The sequence below is a fragment of the Zeugodacus cucurbitae genome, chromosome 6 (genome assembly GCF_028554725.1).
Source record: "Zeugodacus cucurbitae isolate PBARC_wt_2022May chromosome 6, idZeuCucr1.2, whole genome shotgun sequence".
Classification (NCBI taxonomy): domain Eukaryota; kingdom Metazoa; phylum Arthropoda; class Insecta; order Diptera; family Tephritidae; genus Zeugodacus; species Zeugodacus cucurbitae.
The window spans coordinates 63,096,142-63,109,052 of record NC_071671.1 but is presented as its reverse complement, the minus strand read 5'-3'; the positions used below and the strand labels follow the sequence as shown (position 1 = coordinate 63,109,052).

The 12,911-nt window shown below is 34.7% G+C and overlaps 2 protein-coding genes across 3 annotated transcripts in view; one reads left to right on the top strand and one right to left on the bottom strand.

The window, feature by feature from the left end:
- The window catches only part of LOC128922610 (uncharacterized), a 367,146-nt gene extending 363,944 nt beyond the window's left edge, over positions 1-3,202 (top strand). The window contains exon 8 of the transcript XR_008471798.1: positions 104-3,202. The gene's annotated coding sequence lies outside the window, so the exon portion shown is untranslated. The remainder of the gene's footprint in view (positions 1-103) is intronic.
- The window catches only part of LOC105209307 (solute carrier organic anion transporter family member 4A1), a 47,140-nt gene extending 35,508 nt beyond the window's left edge, over positions 1-11,632 (bottom strand). The window contains exon 1 of one of the 2 annotated variants that reach the window (XM_029038499.2): positions 11,493-11,632. The gene's annotated coding sequence lies outside the window, so the exon portion shown is untranslated. Of the gene's footprint in view, positions 1-11,488 lie in introns of both variants that reach the window. The other variant, XM_011179659.3, reaches the window with a different exon arrangement.
- Between the last annotated feature and the right edge of the window lie 1,279 nt (positions 11,633-12,911).

Genomic DNA, 12,911 nt, shown 5'->3' with positions numbered 1-12,911 from the left:
ACAGTCACACTACCACACACCAACACTATTGCTTGTAATTATGTTTAAATCCTTTCAACACGCCAAATATTTAAGTGTCCCGTTTCTTTCTGGCTACTTCCAGTTGCTTTGTTGAAAATTTTATGAAAATTTGATTAATCTTATCAAGATGGAGATGATGACGACGCTACTGACAAGCCGAAACCTGTCATCATTTGAGCCAGCAACAGCTCAAGGGTGTAGTGGGTGAGTACCATTTACATTTTGCCACTTAAAGCGCTTCCATATTGGAGCAGTTAATATTATCAGCTATATATCTTATGCTTATGTAAATGTATGTGTGCCTGTGTAAAGGAAATAACGCGAAAGGGTTGCTGTTGTCACATAGTCAAGTCATTACAGCAGCGAAGACTACTCACACAATCGATGGATTGCTTCCGTCTTTTCACGCATACTATATACAGTTATCTTCATGTACTTTCTTATGTTACATCTTGTAGCAAACATTTCCTTCTTATGTTCTTATTGTTGTTGCACGAATAACTTTGCAAGCATTTGCTTTGTAAACTGAATTATCCTCATATATATTTTCTTCCTTTTAAATATCAAGCCTTTTGGTTGTTATTGTTGTTGCTATAAGAATTTTATTAATAGGTGGGCGTATCTCTTGTGGCATCTCAAGCTATTTGGGTGGCCACTGTAGATGTTTTACTGGATAAAGCCAAGTTTGGCTTGTGATTTGATTAGGCGAATAATTTTACATTAACGCCTTGTCGCATGCGATATTTAGTTATCAGTAGTTGATATCTGTTTGATCTACACGTATATATTGTTAATTAAATAATGTTGCTTTTAATAATTGGTAAGAAAAATTATGTTTCTTAGAGGATAATATGATTCATGCTTAATGAAATCATTTTATCAAGGGAAAGGGTTTGAAAACTAGATCATAATATTCATATGGGTATGAATTCGAGTAACGCATTCCATCGAATTAACAAGTTCTTGATAATAAGAAAAACTTTCCGTATGAGGAAAATAAAATGAGGAAAATACATGAAATTATATTTTACTAGCTGACCCGGCCACACGTTTTTGTGGCAAGGTATACATTAAAATAAGTTGGCCCAATCTTGGCTTGACATGATGACAACTTACACTAATTTTAATTGCAAAGTGAGTGTTGATAGTTCAGGCAATTTTAAATAGTTTGGGATAATTGACTACGTCATTCTGGTTTGTAGCTGTGTCTGTATTTTTTTACCACCAATATAGGTCATTCAATCAGTCATCTATGGTTATTATATTGAGGTTTCATGTCAGGAAAACTTCTCTTTCGAGTCAATGAAGTGACAGAAATCTGTTGGAAATGCTATTAATCTATCGAGGTGTCAACTGCGACCCTACCATTTCCAACTGATTCTACAATCCCAATTTGATATTGTTGCAAAAACACTCATATGTTAGCATGCGATTAGCCCGTCAGTAACAGTTGATCCAGGAATAATTGGAAGAGTCTGGCGTAAATCACCATAAACGTTCATCGACAATCAAGATCTTTAAAAGTCCTCCAGCGACTTCTTGAATATTTGGAAAATCTTCGTTATAGCGCAATTTTTGGCGATTTTGCCGACTGGTGTTTCGTTCATTTGCAATTTAGGAGTAATTTCAAGGCCGAATGTGCCGTTTGTTTGCCTACTAACAGGTGGCAAGATACCCCTATTCCCGAAAATGAGTAAAATTGGTTCTGGAATTACATCAGCCCTCATATACTATATATGATGATTTTCTATTGGACGTTATGCCGAATATATAGGTACAATTGTATGTTATCTTAATAAAATTACATCAATAAATTGCGAGAGTGTAAAATGTTTTCCATATTTACTCACTGTCAAATCTTTTCCTGGCCTTCCACGAATATTTGAACACTAAAATTAGCCAGATCGGTTTGGCCGTTATCGACTTTTTGCGAGGCTAACGAATAGCAATTCATGTTTATATTATATTTATGTAACTGTAAATTAGAAGTAAAACAAAATGTTAATTATTAATATCTCCTAACTAAATTTCATCAAAATCCGTTCAGCCGTTTAGGCTTGATAGAGCAAAACTCCCAGCAAAAACCATAAAAAATCACTAACTCAATTCAGTTTTCTCAGTTTCCTACCCCTTAAGTACGATGACGTGATCTTTTTGATTTTATATCCGTTTTTAGGTAACCATCTATTACCTTACTAAATTTCATCAAAATCTGTTCAGCCGTTTAGACGTGAAAGAGCAAAAGTCCCAACAAAAACGACTAAAAATCACTAACTTAATTTAGTTATCTGCCTACTGCCTACCCCCTAAGAACCATGGCATGATTATTTATAGCCTATGACCATTTCTAGGTTATCATCTATCACCATACTAAATTTCATCAAAATCCGTTCAGCCGTTTAGGCGTGAAAGAGTAACAGACAGACAGAGTTACTTTCGCATTTATAATATTAATATGGATTTGCAATGATCTAAAACTTGATTACGACCGCCAGTCTTTGGTGCCCGTTGTCTTTCTCTTTATATATATATTATATATATATATTATATATATTTTGTTCAGCAAGCCGCTGCAATCACTCGTTACTCGACCTGATAGTCGATTGCGATGCGAAGAGAATGACTTGCAAGACGATTTTCAGTTTCAGATTAAGATTCTCCATCACGGAGTCGTTTTGATACCCTCACCTGGGAACTATTTCAAGAAAGTTGAGATTCTAGCAATAAATATGGCCTTTGTTACTCGGTGTGATGTAGCTTTCCTATGGTGAAAGAATTTTTGAAATCATCACAGTAGTTTTTGAGTTTATTCTTTACAAACATACATAGAAAACTTTCCTCTTTATAATAGTATAGTATAGATATAGAACAACTCGATAAAAATTAAAGCATCTTGGTATTCCAAATAAGAAGCATAATACATTAATCTATTGTCAGTTATCCAATCCAATAATTCTATTATTGGAATTTTTACGCAATAACCAGCATTATTTATTTTATTTACCGTTAATTTCGATCAGAGATGAGATGTCTAAAGTATTAACCAAAAAACTCTTTAACACTTGAGTATGCGTTTCCTGAGATCATTTCCTCTACATATTCAAAGACAATCAATAGTGAAGTGCAGCATACTTTTAGGCTGTTTCAATCTTGATTCAAATACATACATGCATACATGAGTCTATGCCACAGATTATATGCATACATACGAGTATTGTACGTAGAGTTCAAAGTAAGACAATTCCTAATCTTTTAATTAGCACTTTTAGTGTTCACTACAGCTCTTTTCTCATTTTTCATTTCCCTCTATGTATATGCAAATAGTTTGCGTTTTTCGGTTTGAGTTTTCTTACACACTTTATATTTTCTTAAGTGTACTACCTTTTCAATTGCACAACCACATTACTGCCATTGTCCTCTTAGACATATCAGAATACACTTTGTTTTCCATATACGAGTATATATTTGTATAAACACTTAGCATCATGAATTACATATGCTTTTGTGAACATTATACTTATGTATATATATATGAAAAATATGCTTCGAAAGCTTTTAAGGGAAGTTTTGTCAATGCACAAAAGAGTTAAAACCACAAAATAAATCCTTTCCAGTTTGTAGTTTCCATTGTGCTTGCTTATTAAATATATATGCGAAGACATGTGAGTGTAATATTTACAAGAAATTCGAAAAAAGAATTTTTAAAATTTGATAAAAGAAGTAAGAAAAGGTTTGTTAGTTTTATATGTACCTATACCTTTTATTTCAAATTCTTTTGTGCTATAAGTATAAGGTTGGTATAGGTTGTCTAGATCGCATACATTTACTTGGTAAACTATACTCTTAATAATTCATCATAGTAGATACCGTTTTTTCCTCTTCGAGTTAGTCGATGTAGCATACTTCTTCTAGATCCCAAAAAAATATGGCAATTACCTTTCGAGTCGAAACGATATTTTCGTTTTCTTCAGAGCGGCTTCGAGGTATATAGAAGTGGCTTTAAAAAATCGGCGAGCGATCACGTTGAAACTCGTAAAACACATTTTTGATGGTCCCTATAGAAAGAGATTAATCACTTACTTCATTATATGATTTCTGTTTCAAAAACAAGAATCTGAACCCAATCAACATAGGATTAAGTTCTTATTAGACCATCCTTGTAGCTAAGAATCTCCTTTCAAGTACTAAATATTATCAGTTGTGTAATTTTTTTTGAACACTGCTCAGAGTTTTGTATGTTTTTAGTGGAAATGATTTTTAAGTCGAATTTAAATTGACAATAGTCTTTATAGGATCGAAAGCTTTTGAACTGTACAAAATATTACATCAAAATCCGATAAATCGGGTCAATATCCAAGCTATATTTTCTTAGCAAGTCTGTAAAAATCAGAGTTTAGTCTTTATTAGATCGAAAGCTTTTGAATAGAATTCTGGCAATCTGAACTGTATTTTACGGGGACTTCATAGTACAAAATATAAAATCAAAATCCGAGAAATCGGGGCAATATCCCAGCTATATATTCTTATCAAGTCTGTATAAATCAGAATCTGATTTTCTGATCAAAATTTCTATATCAAAATTCAGCATAAAGCTTTTAAGGACTTACAATCGGAATTTTTTCAAAAAGTCCTTAACCATGAAAGCCAACAGTTCATTGTTACTACCATGTCTGACAGCTAACAGTAAATCTGTTACTCTTCAAAAATTCCCATTTGGTGCAACAACAAATACTAAAAATCAACACACACACTGTAACCACAATGACAGTTAACACTCACACACAAGCAACATCACACATGAGTCTACCGCAACAAATTAAATGATGCTTGTTGCTGTTGTGACAAGCTTGATAAATCTTCGAGTAAATGTGCAACAATAACAACAAAAGCGAAATAAATTCATAGGTGAGTGCATTTTTAATAGACTACTTAAGTACACACACACACACACCGCAGCATTAAAAAGCACAGTGAGTAAATAAAATGCCAAGGAAAAGGATATACGTTGGTAAAATAGAGAAAAAACACAACAAATAATAAGGACAGCAAGGAGCAGGATTCAACCGAAATACACAAAATGTGACATGAAACGGAAACTAACTCTATATCAAGCTTGCTACTGTTTGCTTGACTTCACTTGCTTTCACGCCCCCTCAACAACTATTACAGCAACAATAGCAACAACAACTACAATGGAATTGACAATTCACTGGCACAAAGAGACAGACGATGCTGGCTGGCTGGCATGGCAGGTAGTCTTCGCTTGAGTAGCTGATAGTTAAGTCGATATCTCTTCCATGGTATCCGGACGAAAGTAGAAATTTCCTTGACATTTTCATTAGCAGCCAACTACAACAAAACTACTATATATGTGTTAGCAGGCGAAGGGGTGTCATGTGTGTGTGGTGTGAGCGCTTGAGCAGTCAGTCCGTAGCAATTGCACAAAGACGTGTATCCCGCAACAAGACACACTCCCCACCCACCAATGTTTTCTTCAACTTGCGGCGACAGAAGTTGTTATTTTTGTTGCTGCTTCTTATGGCTTTGTTGTTGTTGTTACTTCTTATGTTTTTGTTGTTGTTATTGTTTTTTTTTTGCTGTTGGCAGTTAGCAGTTGGGTAAAATGTGCGAAAACCGCCCCCAAGGGCCAAGTTGTTTATGCGCAACGTTTAGTGGAGTTTACTTTAGCTGGTTGCCTCGTGTTGTCTGGGTGAGAAATGTGATTGTCGCAATGACTCAAGGCGACTCAGAAGCTTCACCGTGTGCGCGCGTATGTTTGTTTACTTAAGTGCCAGTGATGATTTGTCCCACTACCCACCGGTTCAAGCTAAAGCTGCTACGCTTGCTTTGCTTGCCTTCAAGGCGGCTGATTTCACAAACATGTATGTATGTAAGTATATATTAACCCTCGTCCTCGCTTTGTATTTGTATATCACATAGAGAATATTTGCAAGAACGCATCTTGATTTTTAGCCGCTTAGTTAGAGCGCACTGGTGTCTATTTGCTTATGCGTTTGTATGTATGTATGTCTATTTGTATCCACTCTGTGCCTAATGTTGTGGGAAATTGCATTAATTATTCTATTAGCAGTATAATTCGTTCTTAATTGTATGATAAAGTTTATTGCCTTGAGTTGGCCGGCGGGCGGCGTTCACATACATACATATTTACTCACAATAGTACATACGTAACGCACACGCATATAATACTCGTACTTGTAGCAAATGAAAGGATATTAAGCGTGGATATTATGCAGTGGTCGTTTATTTGAGTTTATTGCGCAATTCTGTTTGCTTAACTGAACAGCATTTGATGAGTACTTTGATTCAATGGAAGATAGACATTATTTTTTTATTGCAACTATAACAAATGGTTTCTGTGGGCAGAAATATGTACGGTTGTAAAGATTTTGTGGGTAAGTTTAAGGGGAGAGAGCAGGTGTGAAGAAACTGTTTGATTGAAAAAACTTTGGAGTAAAGAACTGATTATTTTGGCTTTATGAAAACGCTTTTATCTTCTACCAAAGTTGATATTTTGAATACTGTCATGTCTCATCTTTCTGGATTAGACAACAAATTTATATGGTAGTGGTTCTACTAACCAGAAGACCCCGAAGTAAAAATAAAAATATTTCGAAAACTTCCTTTTAGCTCAGTACTCACAATATTTAAAACTTTAAAGGGTCAAAGGGTCTTTAATGTTGGTATTTAAAAAATTTAGAATTTATATTTATTTTAATTTGTTAATGTAACATCAATAAAGTTTCCACCCTTACTTTCAAAATCATACCTTACTTTCAAAATCAAAATTAGAACTATTTTACACCATATTTTCGATCATCTTGTATGGTGTAGGTATGATTTCGGCTCGAATGTTTTGCCGAGATTTAATGGTCCGAGAGTTTCGGGTGTATTCTTTGCCATTCGAATTACCCTACAAAGAGAAGTCAAGGGAGGCCATATCTAGAGGTCAGACAGATTATTTTGATTACATGGCACACCGTCTTGTTAAAACGTGTAACTCTGTCCAGACCCTTCTCATATTTGTGGGTAGATACAGCGAGCTAACATCCTACCATTTGCTTGGCACATCGAAAAATTTCCAACCAAATTAATTGACTTGAAAGATGACACAATCTACATAATATATATATATTTCAATCACGTTCAACTCCATTCAAAGATACTCATTCTTACATAGAGTAGAGTCCATAAAACTTAACGTAACTTCAGAAAAGGTACATAAATTGTCAAAATCGGACTATAACTTTTCAAGACTCCGGATATCGAACATGAAGAACTCACATGAAGAACACCCAAGGGTAATTTTTCACAGAAAATGTCGGTAAATCTCTCAGATATTCTAAAAAAATTCAAAGGAGATGTGTTTCTTCTAATAGTGTGTCTCTGTACCAAAAATGGTTGAAATCGGGTCATAACTTCCCCTTGCTTCCATATACCTAATTATTACTGGAAATTAGTGAACTCAACAAGTGTTTTATATCTATTAAATATTAGCTATATTGTCTCATATTATTTAATAGACTCAATTTCGAAGATTTTCTATAAAATGAAGATTTTAAACATTTGTAAGATCATTAGAATATGTCTTCATCCCAAACACCGTACAAAAATAAAATACAATTTTTATAACGGTTCGGCTGTTCGAATACATTTTCAATCCTGATTAGAGAGCTTTTCTATGAAATTACATCTGTTTCAAAATATACTCGATATACTCATTACGTATATTATCTTAGCCGCTCAAACACCTACATACATACATGTTTACAATATATCGAATGGAAATCACTTTATGTAATTAGTGAAAATTACACTTAAAAATTTAATTGATTTATCTGATATGTACTTGAAAGGAAAATAATTGGACAAACTAGCGGAAACACGCTGAAATCAAAAAACAGCCGATACTTGTGGTACGATGTTTGATATAGATGCATGTGTTGTTTTTGTTATTGTACCCACCGTATAACAAATGTGTGAAGCCGACAGCGTATCTATTAAAAAATACTGACACCTACGATATATAGATTTCTAATACCCGCACACATATACACCTATACACGTACCGGTACCTGATGAATGTCAAGACGAATGTCGACAATCTCTAACGCACATCGCTTTGATTGTGATTGTTATTGTTAGCAAAGCACAAAACACGAGCCAAACTAAGAAATCATCTTCATCATAGCACAATCATTATGTTCCTCATCATCATCTTTATCACTACCAACAAACACAAGCAATAGTCAACGTCTGAGTTATTAATAAAAAATAGACGAAACATATTTTCGAACAAGATATCGATTTGTAAATTTCAACGATAAGGCCACCACAAGACACAACAAATACACTTGATTCTACTTATTCTTATTCTATTATTGCTATTCTTATTGTTGTTGCGCTGCACAGGTGAAGTGTCTGCGGCATTGCAGCTATTCAGCAGCTAGAAAAAAGTGAAGAGAAAAAGTTTTGTCGTCGGCGTTGTTGGCTGACAATGTTTGTGATAAGCGATTGATTTTGAAAATAGAAATATATAAGCAGCGTTCTTCTTGTAGCTACACACACCGGAAAGTAGAAATGCGCTAAATAGCAAAAGTACGCCTTTGGTGTTGCCGCCAAACATTGTTGACGAAAACTAGTACCGTATTGCTTATCAATTGCGCGGGTTTCTCTCAGATAAATACCGCTTGTGGCTTTCAAACAGTCATACATATGTGGATGACAACAGTTTTAATTTCATCTATGTCTATATGCTGTTGTCTAAGACAATTCTATTTGGTTATGTTTATCTAATTAAAAATTTCGCTCAAGATGTGAGAGTCCGAGACAGTTTGTCTCCATGAGATAGTTGTAATGATCATTGCTTAAAATGTATTGAATAAGATTTTTCTAGTAGTTGAAACCTAGCGTTATGGTATTAATATCAAGGAGAACTCTTTATCGAGATCGAGTTTAAGGTGTTATACGAGTTTTATAGGTTGTCAAGATTTCTTGAAAACTACTCAATCGTTTTGGATGAAATTTTATACAGGTCTTCGAGAATAATTTGCAAAGATACTATTAAATAATTTAAACATCATTTTTTTTTTACCAAATTTTTATCGAATAAATGTTGATCGCTTGGATTTTTTTAGTAAAGGCTTCGCCAGAAATGACAGAGTTTTTAATATTTTTCTTGAAACATTTCAGTAAGCTCTCATTAAATATATATCTTAAAACAATAAAAAGTTAGAACCAAATATTTTATTTCTATTATAAAAATTATTAAAAACAGAACATTTTTCTCGGACGAAATCCATATAACACTTAAGCCTGAATAGATAGTCGGAGCTCGTCTACTTTGTGTTAGGTTAGGTTAAGGGGTAGATCTCCGCAAATGCCGAGAATCTTACTGAGACAGATTCGACTGTCCATTGTGACCCCGAAAAAACTCCTAATGGATCACTAAGATCCTTATGTTGCGACGAAGCGCTTATAATAATAAATAATAATAAGTTCTTAAGTCGGCTAGTGTTGATTCCAGTCACTTCGCTGCGTCGCAGAAAATATGCCTACCGAGGTGCTTTAACCTAAGTCTAGTGAATGCTGGACATTGAAGAAAGAAGTGCTTGGATGATTCCTCTTCGCCTTCCTCCAAACAGCTGCGCAGGTGCTGGTTGTTCTGCAGCGCTTGGCGAGCTCACTCAAAGACAGTGTGTCCAGCGCTCTGGAGCAAGTGGACCACAGACTGCCAACACGTTTCCACTCCGGCGCCAATATTGCTTGAGTACCCTCTCTTGCCATCTGATCCGCTTTGCAGTTTCCAGCGAATCAGTGGTGACCGGGTACCCACACAAGTCGGATTTTAAAGTAGTTCCGAAGCTACTTTGTATACTTGGAAAGCAAATTTGGATTTTTTCTTTCTTTTTCTTCACTAACTACCGTTCATCTAAAAATGTATCTCTACTCTAAATCATGCTCATCTCCACTCAACGTGACTCGAAACTCAAAAATATCGATTACTATCTCCGGGATGATCACACGATGCTGGAATCTGTATCCTTTGAAAAACAAATATTTGTTGAGGTTAAAAGATTTTACTTTGATTTTCAACGCCAAAAACAAACTCTGCGACGATTTATGAAATTAAATACAAAAGATAAACAAACAATGTAAATATGTAGCTATTTTTGTGGGAAGAAGCAACATTGGGAATGTCATCTATACATATGTAGTGCTCTTTGAAAGTCAAGTACGGTTGCGAAATGCGCAACCAACATTTGAGAGTTGAGAGTCGCAAAACGTAAAAGTCAAACCATTAAATCTATTTGCATTACTTTTATGATAAATCGAATTGAATTCACACACACACACGCATACACCTGCGAGGCATATCGCTTGAGTGGCATTTGATTTAGCCACAACGGGGAAAACAAATGCATCAAATTAATTATGACAGTGAAGTGTTGAATAAACTTTAAAACGCACTTGGACTTGCCAACTTAATCAAAGCAATAATCAAAATCAAAGTAAATCGCGCGCTTTCGGCGGTGGTGAAGATTTGCGGGGTGCGGTGGTCAACAATCATTACCTTGTGACGCCAGGCACACACACACGTACATATAGATACATAGGTAGATATATGCGCGACTCATTTCGCTACACAAAAACAACAAAAAATACTATCCCCGCGCCATTGATGAGCAGCGCATCAACGCTGGCGACCGTTGTGACCCACTTGACATTGTTGACACATCCATTGACCAACGTTGTTGTTTATCTACCCGGAACTGGTTAACGCTGCGGTCGAAACTGTGCGTCCAAAAAAGGACAATTTATGAAACACAGTGTTTGTTGTGTGCCCTCTTTGTTCAGGAAATCTCTTTTTGTTGCTATTTTGTTGTTGTTGTATTTAAGTACCCGTACAAACAAAAACGTCACAGTTTTAAAAACTAACATAAACAGCGTGGAAAATGTGAAAATGCCCGGACAGCGTGGCATTAGTGTGACACGGTGGAAAAGGATAATAAGGACATAGGCTGACATGTAAATGTATTTTATATGATTTATATCTTGAAATTATATATAGAAAAAGTCAAAAATTAAAATAATTAGAAAAGCTCACCATATATCAAGGCTATATCCTTTAGAGAATTAGCTTAAAAGGATATTAGGGAAGGATATTACAGATGTTGGGATCGCAAAGGACCCAGCAAGTTTTTATTAAGATAAATCAACCGATCTTTCATATATTTCGGCGCTTCGAAGCACAATGTAATAAAGAGCACAGTAAGAGAGAAAGCTCACATGCTGCCGAACATCCTGCCGGAGAGTATTGATGAGCGCCGCTTTCTGTATTTCACTGTTTCTTTTTTATTAGAACGCTGCTCTTCTCCCGTAACATTCATGTATTATATAAATCGTCTATGAATTAGATATATCTAACCAAATCTGTATTACATACTTACGAATTTACTCAGCAAATAAATAATGCTTCTTCAAAGGCACTGACGATCAGCCGCTCGTGATCTACTCACAATCAATCGGGAAGTGGCGATGATTTTTTTAAAACTGGCGGTGAATTCACTGTGTGATCGCACAGTGATTACACAATCTCTAACATGGAATGATTGTGACTTGTCGTTGCTTGCCACAATGCTGTTGTTGTCGCCTAGCTGGTAGGGTGATAAGATTTTGATTTACTTTTACGCTGATTACTGTTGACTTTAAATCACTTTTATTTGCGTAGCTATTGTGTTCACCTGTTTGCGGCGCTGCCAAGTGATGATAAAGTCTAATAATTAGAAATTTCAAATGCCTACAAACGGACATACATATTGTATATCTCCAACAGCTATAGTTATATTTGGGTAAATAAAACTGTGTGAAGTGTAGATGTGTTTATCTGTGTGTGCAAACATAAACATATTGACATACAAATGCACTTAAACTGAAATGCAATTAGATTCAGCTAGAGATAAACAAGAACATTAGCAATCTGCAGCGCCAAGTGTATTGACCAACACAATGTGATAATGAACTAAACGTTGATCTTGAGATATAATTAAATGCTAATAAACGTAAATAATACTTATGAATATCAAAATATATATATGTATGTGCGTGTGTATATATATATCTTATAAGGATTGCTTATAATTGTGACGCTCTTAATAATAATTTGATTGTTTTGCTTATGAAATACTTTGAATGTTTGCACTTGAAATCTTTCGTTATATAAAAATTAAATAAATACTCAATTATATGTTTTCCACTACAAATTGTTTGTTTGCTGACTACGATGCATCCTAAGTAGCTCTCCATGGATCAGTGTTAGATTGATATTGATTGATTGCTTATTTCATAAGTGAAGATCTTCATTTTCGTTTTTAATACGTATTAATTCAATTTTAAAAACAATTTTAGTAATCTATCAATATTCTTCTGTAGTTGGAAAAGAAGAGTAAAAGACCCTTCTGACATCCCTTATTATTCTCATCCAGAACTTGTCTTCGATGAAGTAGATTTAAGTTCGCTTTGATTTTTCTTAGGAATTCGAATGTAATTTATTTTGTATTTTCTTATTTTTATCAAAAAATTTTATTTTCCTCTACATATTGGAACTAACTTAGCCAGAGACTTAGGAATCCCCTTCCTTTTAGGACCATTTTCTAAATATATGTTGCACAGCCATTAAGTCGATGGATTGAATAAACTGAAAAAAGCTCAGAATAAAATCTCAACTTACTTTATGGACTTTTTGTGCGTTGTTATTGTTACAGTTTATCAAAATAACAGAGTCAACAACTCTCCTTCAACAATTAAAAAAACAAACAAGTACGGAAAGGCTAAGATCAGGTGCAACCGAACATTTCCTCTCGTAATTT